Here is a 10491-nt window from a genome sequence, read left to right on the forward strand (position 1 = left end):
CTCTAAATCTGTGAGCCTACCATTTATGATCTTGGAAAGAAACAGATGGATTTTCACAAATGAGATATTCTACAGTAGACTACATCATACACTTGGCTGAAAGACTGAAAATATAAGGTTTTTAAAAGCACGTGTCTCCCATGTATATGTTAAAATTTTAAAAATGGAATATGAACATTGAGTAGGTCTTTGTACTCACCATGGGGTCCTTTATTTAAAGCTAGTTGAAGAAATTGTGAGATGCTGTTGCATTAGTTTTGTCTCCAAGAATTCTCTCTGCTTCCCTTGGAGAAGTATAAATTTTAAAAAATACAAATTTTTGAAAAGTCCTAGCTATGTTGAATTTTGATGTTTAGCTGTTTTAGTGCTACATGAGATTTCGTGGAGAAAATGATTTTATTAGAGGTAACATCTAGTTTTTATTGCCTCCAGTAAGATACTAGACATTTTACCTAATGTAAGGGTAGGTGTTCCTAAGAGTAAGTAGAGGAGCAGGTATCTAGCCACATCTTATCATTATAATTTGCATTTGCCTCATATTTAAGAAAGAGGAATAACATAAGGAAAAGAAAAAATAACAAAGTCTAAAGGGCTACTTAAAACAAACTGGCCAGCCATCCCTGAAACAATATGAAAGATATTAGGATGAGTAGATAGTATTGTGAGTGTTAGATTCTCTATTGGATGTAGAGAATTGCCTAAGTTTAGAGAAAAGTAACTGTTATGACAAGTTGGTAGAAGTAATATGTGTAATTAATCAGATTTCCCCTCTATCGTGTTCTTTAACCTTTTTCTCCTTTTATTTTCATTATTAAATTTTTTGCCCTTCTCCACACATGGTATTCTACCTTCCTTCCAAACTCTCATTGAAGATCAACCGAACAGATAAAAATATATCACTATGTATAAATTACCTCATTACTCAAGAAGATAACAATCAATACAATGGGATGTGAGCCTATTTATTTAATTTGTTTCTCAGGAGGAAGAGGAAAAGAAAAAATGTAGACCATGAGGTAGGTAGACTAAATAACCCCAGAATTTTTCTCTACTTAAAATTGCATAGGTGAGAATAGGGGCCCAGTTTGGAAAGGAAGGCCTACTCTTCCTTTCACATTTCACCAAGTGAGTGTTGATTCCTTTGAGAATTTTTTTTTAATACAGGCAAATGAGAGAGTAGAAAGATTATCTGATAAATTAAATCAGACATTCATCCAGTGTTTTTCAGTTGTTTTCAGTCATATGTGACTCATCATGAATCCATTGGGGGTTTTCTTGGTAAAGACACTGGAGTGGTTTGCCATTTCCTTCTCAAGTTTATTTTAGAGATGAGGAAACTGAGGGAAACAGGGTTATGTGAGTTGCCCAGGGTCACACAGCTAGTAAATGTTTGAGGCTGGATTTGAACTCAGGAGGAGGAGTCTTCTTGACTGCAGAGCCAATGCTCTACCCATTCTATGACTTAGCTGCCTTCCACCCAAAAAAGTGCCCCCCATAATACTTTGACTCAACAAGTTTGGAGATTTGAATTATCCAATTAATTGTCTCAATTTTCTTCTGAAACAAGATTTGTTACAGGATGTTGTCAGCTACCCTCATTTGTACCAAAAACACTAAGGTTATGGAGGCCCTCCTCCTGTTCAAGACAGAGTACAATATTTAATAATGTAATTAAGAATTATAGCTCTTAAGGGAGGCTAGGAAGCACAGTGGATTGAGTGTTGGGCCTCTGGTCAGGATTCAAATCTAGCTTCAGACACTTAATAGCTGTGTGACCCTGGGCAAATAGCTTAACTCATTGTTCCATTGAAGTATGACAATATTATAGTAGATACAATGTACTGCCCTACTTCAGAGTCTAATCGCAATCTGCATTTTGATTGACTTGTGCTATTTTCTAAATTCAGTGAACTAACAACGAAATAATGAACCCTAAAATCCAGCATAGAAAAGGGTAAAATACTATTTTAAAAGAGAAAATTGACTTTGAAGACAGTTTATGTTTTCTTGACAAGTCTTGATTACAAAAGTGAGCCTCCTTTTTGAACAATAATCTTTGAAGGGGAGGTATTTCTGAAGTACTGAGCATACATAACTCAACATTTTCTTTTTAAAAAAAAATCTCATGACATCAAATATCATAATTTTGTGCTTTTTTCTATTGGCGTCCAAGGTTTAAATTTTACAAATTATACGCTGACTACAACATGAGAAGCTCTTTTCAGTCTTGTGCTTTATTCTTTCAAATGAAGTTGATTCTGTAAGGAGACCCTGAGAGGGTTATATATCTGCAGTCACTAGTCTCTCTATCATATAAATTCATGAGAACTGAGCCTAAAGATCCTGGCAGGAGTAAGTAGTTAGATGGTTCAAGCTCTAGATATGATGATAATGACAATGTGAAAATGCTAATGTTCACATAGTGCTTTAAGATTCGCAAAGTAATTTACATACATTATCTCAATACATTATCAATATTCCTAGCATCTCTGGCCCTACTTATTTTCTTTCCTTAGGAAAGTTCTCTAGTCTCAGTGATTCTCCTATCTATGAGCATCTTTCTTCTTGTCACTTAGAATGTTGTCATTTTTCATTTGTTTATACTTTTCAGAAATGTGTTTTATCTTCAGTCTTGGTATGCTATAGTTATTTAATGAAACCAAAACCAAGAGAGCAACTAGAAGAAATGCTCAGAAAGCCCAGGAAATTGATGTTATGGAAGAAAAAAATTTGAATGATGTCTAAAGGTATAAAAAGTGGTTAAAAGCACACGATAAGGACAGGCACACAAATGAAGTATGGAGGACTCTAAAGACCTGCATCAGTCCCTCTTTCCTCCTGGCACTGTAGTAGTTCCTACTCTTGCCACGGTTGGGCCTTGACTTCTCTCAACAATGATATTAATAGCCCTGGGAGTTAGAAAATAATAGTGGAGAATCTAGGCACCATAAACAACTGTCAGGTTGAAAGTTCTCCATATCAAAGATGTACCAAACAAAATTTTATTTTATTTTTCTTAGAAATTTAATTATAGTTCTCACCAGAAATATTTTGCTGTCCATTTGTGTTAAACGTTAAAGTCATTAACACACATGGATCATTTTGACCAACTATCTTGGTATTACCATGTTCTATTACCCAAAACAATTTGCTTTCCTTGAAGTTCAAGCCCTCTTGGCTAGACTGTTGTAATAACCAACTAATTGGTTTCCCTGACCTCAATCTCTCTTCACCCCAGTCATCCTCATTCAAGCTGCCAGAATGATCCTCAGAAAGAATAAGGCTAGACAAGTCATTCTCTTGACTCCCTGTTTTCTCTTTGATAAAATATATACCCCTCAGCTCAGCATTTAAAACCCTTCACAATCTGCTTCTAGTTTACCCTTTAAAATTTATTTTGTGTCTTTCTCATTGTGCAGCACACTTTGAAGCCAAATTGATCAACAGTGTTACCTAAACTTGATATTCCTCTCCTATCTCTGTACTTTTGAATGGAGTGGTCCCCCATGGCTCTAATGCCCCTTCTCACCTAACTTCACTCAGGGCTCATTTCATGTATCACATATGGGAAACTTTTCTGTATTGCTCCTCATTATTTATATTATACACACACTTATCTGTTTTCATATTCTATTCCCCTTCCCCCAAAGTATGCCAGTTCCACAAGGGCAAGAACTCATTTGTTTCTTTGTCTTTGTATCCCTAACATTTTGCATGCAGCCTTTTGCACGGTGAGTCTCTAATACCTGTTTGCTGGATTGGATTGGACTGGCCGCCAGGGAGATGCGCTTATGATGCTGGCGTCCGTATTCCCTAATTTGCAGCTCACCTTAGGCCACCTCCTCAGAAGAGGTAATAGGGCCATGTTTAATTTTGTGTACAATGATATTTCCCTCATTTTCTGTATAGGGGAAATGAAGTCCAATGACTTAGTCAGTAAATATTTATTAAATGCCTTCTATGTACCAGGCGTTGTGCTAAGCTGTAGGGATACAAAGAAAAACAATCAACAGTCCCTGACCTCAAGAAGTTCATAATCTGATAGGGGAGACAACATGCTCTGTTGTACATCAAGCTACTGTTACCTTTGAAAATTAATGTAAAGTGAGAGACAAGGTTCTAAGCATGAACAAGTTGTTAGGCTAACAGTCACCAATAAATTGGACCAGTGGCCTCCATGACGAAAGACCGAGTGAGGCGTTGACAGAGTCTTTTAAACCTAGATGTGTCTTTCTTCTGATTGGCCTGACATTACATAATTTGGACCACCCCTAGCAAAGGTAAGACAATTCTGATTGATAGACACTTTAACAAGGAGGTGGGTTAAAGTCACCTTACCTCCTCTCTAGGGGATGGGAGTAATCCTCAAACAATAGGATTAGGCCACAAACAAGCAGGTAATCTACTGAGGGAAGGCACTAGAATTAAGGGGGATCTGGAAAGGATTTCTCTATAAGACAGGATTTTAGCTTTGACCTGAGAGAAGCCAAAGAAGCCAAGAGGTAGAGATGGGGAGGGAATGCCAGATTTGTGAAAATGCCTAGAGTCTGGAGAGGGAGTAAGTGTCTTGTGTGGGGATTCACAAAGTATGTGTAAGATATTAGAAGACTAGGAGCTGCGGGGGTGGGGGGGGGAGGAGAAGAAGGCAGGTTATGAAGGGCTCTGAATGCCAAACAAGATTTTGAAATATAATAAGGAATTAATTGAGTAGGGTAGTGATACCATCGGACTTGTGTTTTAGGAACACCAGTGACAGCTGAGTGGAAGGTGGAATAGAGTGAGGAGAGATTTGGGGAAGGGAGACTGACCAACAGATTCTTTTGATTGTCTAAGTGTGGGATAATGAGGGCCTGGACCACAGTGATGACAGTGTCAGAGGAACAAAGGGAGTGTACGTGACAAGTTACCAAACAACGGGTCTTGGAATAGATTGGATTGGGGGTGGAGAGTTTGAGAGAGAATGAGGAGTGATGCCTAGGTTGCCAACCTGGGTGAATGAGAGTTTGGTGATACTCTTAACTGTAACTGGGAAGTTAAGAAGGGAGACTTTTCTGGGGGGGCGGGGAGGAAACAGTTCAGTTTGGGACATTTATTATTGAAGATGTCTTTGAGACATTCCAGTTTGAGATGTCTGATCAACAGTAGTAGATAGAAGATGAGGTCAGCAGAGAGGTTAGGTTAAATAAGTAGATTTGAGAATCATCAGCATAGAGATGATTAATATTACATAGAAATATTGATGTGATAGAGATAACTGAATCCATGAGAGCAGATGAGATTACCAAGTAAGGCAATATAAGGATAAGAGAAGAAGGCTTACAGAAAGCCCTGTGGGACATCCACAGTTAATGGGGATGACCTGGATCTAGCAAAAGAGACTGAGAAGAAGCAACCAGAGCAAGGTAAAAACTTAGAGAAAAAGGAGAAGAGGTTTGTTCAGTTTCTTCTTTCATAACATGACTTATGTGGAAATGTTTACATGATTGCAATATATAACATCAGATTGTTCACCATCTTGGGGAGGGGGAAGGTAGGAGGGAAAGAGGAAGAAAAAATTTGAAACTCAACATCTTATAAAAGAATGAATGTTGAAAAACTATCTCTACATGTAATTGGAAAAAGTAAAATACTATTTACCAAAAAAGAGAAGAAAAGGCTGATTGATAGTCTCAGAGACTACAAAGACGTCAAGAAGGATGAGAATTGAGAAAAATGGCTTTTAGATTTATCACTTGTTCAGCCATTTTTCAGTCGTGTCCCATACTTTGAGACATTTGGGGTTTTCTTGGCAAAGATACTAGAGTGGTTTCCCTTTCTCTTCTCCAGCTTATTTTGCAGATGAGGAAACTGAGGCAAACAGTTACGTGACTTGCCCAGGGCCACACAGCTAGGAAGGATCAGATTTGAACTCACAAAGCTGAGTCTTTCTGACTCTACCTGGCACTCTATCCACTGCATGACCTAGCTGCCCAATTTGTCACTTAAGGGATTGTTAACTTTGGGAAGGCAGTTTTGGTTAAATGTTGAGGCTGGAAGCCAGACTGCAGAAATTTAAAAGAGAGCAAAAAGAAAGGAAGTATATATATAGATAGGTCTCAAGCAATTTAGCCACAAAAGGAAGGAAAGATGAGCGATATATCTCTACAAGAGATATATCCAGAGATGGATGTATCAAGTGAGGGGTTATTGAAGATTAGGGATTCATGGACATATTTGTAGGCAGTAAGGAAGGAGACACTGGACAAGTAACTATTGAAGCTAAGTAAGAGAGTGGTCATGATAGAGGGGCCAGTCTGCTGGAGAAGACAGCATGGAATGGACTCTTCTACATGTAGAAGTGGTTAGTCTCAACAAGAGAAAGTGTTACTTCTTCATATGAGATTAGGGGAATCAATAGGTAGTGACACAAGGAACCTGAAAGGTATGAATTAAGAGAGAAGAGGAGGAAACTTTTGGTGAGGAACTTGTTTTCCCAGTGAAATATAAGGCAAGGTTCTCAGTGGAGTGGTTGGGAAAAAGATAACCATGAGAGGTTTGAAGAGGGATAAAAATGGTTGGAAAAGCTACTGTGGTGAGTGGTCTAGTGAGTCAGTTAGGAAAATATAAAGCAGTAAGCAGCAATTAATATTATATAACATATGTTTGTAGTAGATCCAGTCAGTACAGTTTTGAGATCTTTTTTTGGCTTTGTTAGGCAGCATGTGGGCAGGAGCAAAGGCAGAAGATGATAAGGGTGATCCAGGGCTGTATTGGCAGGACACGATGGGTGATATAGGATATGATGGTAAAGGAATGGAGAAGAGAACCATTATCACAAGATGAATTGGTTCACTAAGAGCTCTAAGATGGGCAGGGGAGGAGAGTTTAGGAGTAACTACCTGGGAAAGAATTTAGAGGTTCAGGGGTTAGAGGTCATAATGAAAAAGAGCAGGGTTGAAAGGTAGTGGGAGAGATGCAATAACAACCAACTGTGATCAGATATGGGAACTTCAGAGTTTATTAACATGGAAACAGAGCACTTATGGGTGATGGCAAGATCAAAGGTAAGATCATCTCTGTGAGCAGCTGAGGTAGAATGGAGGAGTAGGTCATGAGAAACTAGCAAGTTTAGGAATTCGGAGGTAAAAGTGTTTGAGGGAGTACCAATATGTATATAGAAGTCCCCTAGTATGAGGCTGGGCAACTAGGTGGCCCAGTGGAATAGTGTCTGACCTCGAGTCAGGAAGAACTGAGTTCAAATCTGGCCTCAGACACTTTACTAGCTGTGTGACCCTGGGCAAGTCACTTAACCCTGTTTGCCTCAGTTTCCTCCTCTGTAAAGTGATCTGGAGAAGGAAATGGCAAACCACTCCAGTACCTTTTCCAAAAAAAAAAAAAAAACCAAATGGGGTCACAAAGAATTGGGACTGGCTAAACAGCATTAAGTATGAGGGCAGAAGCTGGGAGGAAAGAAAGACTGTGAGTCAGGCACTGAACTCTGAGGAAGGAAGATGGGCTTCCTGGCAGTAATCTTACTTCTGTAAGTTTCTGCTTTCTCACCTCCTGAAAGGCCCCAGAATTAAACTAAATGACTGTTACACAAAGAGCTATCAGTCCACTCTTACTTTTACTGATGTTGCTGCTGTTTTTAAAAACCAAGTCTTTTCTGCACTGACCAGATTGGACCAGTTATGACAATACGTAGGCTTAAAAAAAATCCATTGTCCTCCCGGACAACTCATTTTAATCTCCATTCAACCAGTGTTTGTTAGTGCCATAGCTACCCACTCTCACTTCCTTTTTACTTACTTCTTATCATGCCAACAGGCTAATAAGTTCTCAGCATCTGCTACAGCAAATATTCAGAGACTGTGCCCTTGCAACTGAAATAACTATTAGGCCTCATTTGTGCGTTGTTTGACTATCCAAGTAGCTAACAGCAAAGTGGATCTAATTAATTCTGTGGCAGTTGCTCATTGAGCATGCCAAAAGAACTGAACTGACTGACTATACCCCTACTGATTCAGAGATTACATGTAAAAATAGCCAGTTGTCCACAAGCCCATGTTCCCAAAGGTATTCCAGCATAACTCAAAGGGCACAGAAAGAACAGCAGCAGGTAGAGCTAAATTTCTTTTAGATTCTTTCTAGTTTTCATTGCTTGTTGCCCAGTTTTTCCCAAGCCCACTGTGGTTTCTTTAGGCACTGAATATTTTAAGCATATTCATATGTTCATAGCTGGATTCGCCATTTCAAATATCAAATGTGCTAAATTGGATTGCTAAGCATACATCATTTACCACTTAGTTTGCCTTCCTTCCTTGCCTCTTTTAATTTGGGTTGCTTTTATTTTTAATGTAAAACAAGCATCACATTTATGCTACATTTTAAGGGTTGCAAGAGCTAGGTGGCAGAGTGGATAGAGTGCTGGTCCTGGAGTGAAGAAGAATTCTCTTCACATGTTCAAATCCAGCCTCAGACATCTCCTACCTGAGTAAGTCATTTAACTCTGTTTGTCTCAGTTTCCTCATCTGAAAAATGAGCTGGAGAAGGAAATGGCAAACCACTCCAGGATCTCTGCCAAGAAAACCACAAATGTATCTGATTGTGATGGAATCCTATTGCAATAAGAGGTGATGAGCTAGATGCTCTCAGAAAAACCTGGAAAGACCTAAATGAACTGATGTAAAGTGAAATGAATAGAACCAGGAGAACATTGTACACAGCAACAGCAATACTGAAAGATGACTAACTGAGAATGACTTAGCTATTCTCAGCAATACACTGATCTAAGACAACTCTGATAATGTTATCCATCCCCAGAGAAAGAACTAATGGAGTCTCTATACAGATCAAAGCATAACTTTTTACTTTATTTTTCTTGGGTCTTTATTTTGGTCGATGTTTTCTTTTACAGCGTGACTAATATGGAAATATGTTTTTCATGATTACATATGTATAGTATCAAATTGCTTGTCTTCTCAAAGAGGAGTGAAGAGGGAGGGAGAGAAGTTTTAACTCAATTTTGGAAAATGAATGTAGAAAATTGTTTTTACATGTAATTGGGGAAAAATAGGTACTAAAAAATGAAAGAAAAGAAAACCACATATAGGGAGATGAAGATTGGACCCTAATGAAACAACTAAGCAACAACAAAAAAGTTGCAAAGCACGTCCCTCACAACCCTTTAAAAATAAATGGGTAGATAACATGGGATAAAACAAGGGAAAGACTTCTGAAAAATTAAACTTTTTTATTCTCATGACTTGAGAATGCATTTGACTTTATTATCAAAATAGAAACATGTTGAGTTAATAGTTATAGATAATTCTTTGATTTCAACTTGATAGTGAGGACAAGATAAATTTGGCATATGAATGAATGAATGAAAAAAGCATTTATTAAGTTGTTTGTGCAAAGAATTATCTTAAACACCAGCGATACAACTAGTTAAGTTTTGATTTCTAAGGTCTGGCATTCACCACATATTACTATAAGCTCTTTATAGTTGTTGCTGTTTTTAAGTGCAAATCAAAAATTGACTAAGTTGAAATACCCTCTCCAAATTCATACAGGGAGTCAGTGGCACAGCAGGTGTTTTCTTGCCTGTTACTTAGCAGCTGGGAAATACCAGGAAGCTACAAGAAATAGTGACAATGAATTATTGGTGGTACCTTTCTTTCAAATTCAGGAGCAAACTGGTTTTCCTAGTGTTTATATACCAAGATCTGACACGAAAGTATTCCATTACCACAGACTCATAAGTTCAAAAACGGACAGCCTTGTCCAGTTATTTTTTTTTCTGTGTTTTGGAAGTAACCATTGGTCATGATGAAAAGAGACTACTCTTAGCTTGGCCTTATGAAATCACTTTTGCCTGCAGTGATTTATGTAATGTGGCCCATGAATTTAATCTGGAATTTATTGGCACAAAGACTTTTTAGAAAACTAGTTCAACTTGAAGTAAGGAGACCAGAATTCAAGTCCCAGGGCCACCATTTATCAGTCATCTGGCCTTAGGCAAATAATAACTCTGTGAGATAAGTAATACAGAAATTATTACTCCATTTCACAATGAAAAAAGTTAAATGCCCAAGGTCACATAGCTGGGGTGAATTGAATCAATGTCTTTCTAAGGCCTACTCCAGTGTTTTATCTATTATACTATTCTATCTCCTCCTAAAAGAACTTTCTATTTACTCATCTACAAAATAAGGATAATATTATTTGGATTACCTACTTCACAGGGGTGTTAAAAGGAAAGCGTTTTGGAAACTGCATCATATAGAATATGTAATAGTTCACATGTGAATATATATTATCTATGCATGTATATATAGAGATACATACATAGATTCATATATGGCTTACTATTACATGCATGATCAGAACTCCCCTTTGTCTTGAAGAAAGACCTTGAGTATTTTTGGTTACTCTGATTTATGATTTAATATAACCTTTTCTCTCCTGCATAAGAAGTGAATCATCACATCTCACTTTTTTCCCTAAACT

Source organism: Notamacropus eugenii, chromosome 5 (genome assembly GCF_028372415.1).
Source record: "Notamacropus eugenii isolate mMacEug1 chromosome 5, mMacEug1.pri_v2, whole genome shotgun sequence".
Classification (NCBI taxonomy): domain Eukaryota; kingdom Metazoa; phylum Chordata; class Mammalia; order Diprotodontia; family Macropodidae; genus Notamacropus; species Notamacropus eugenii.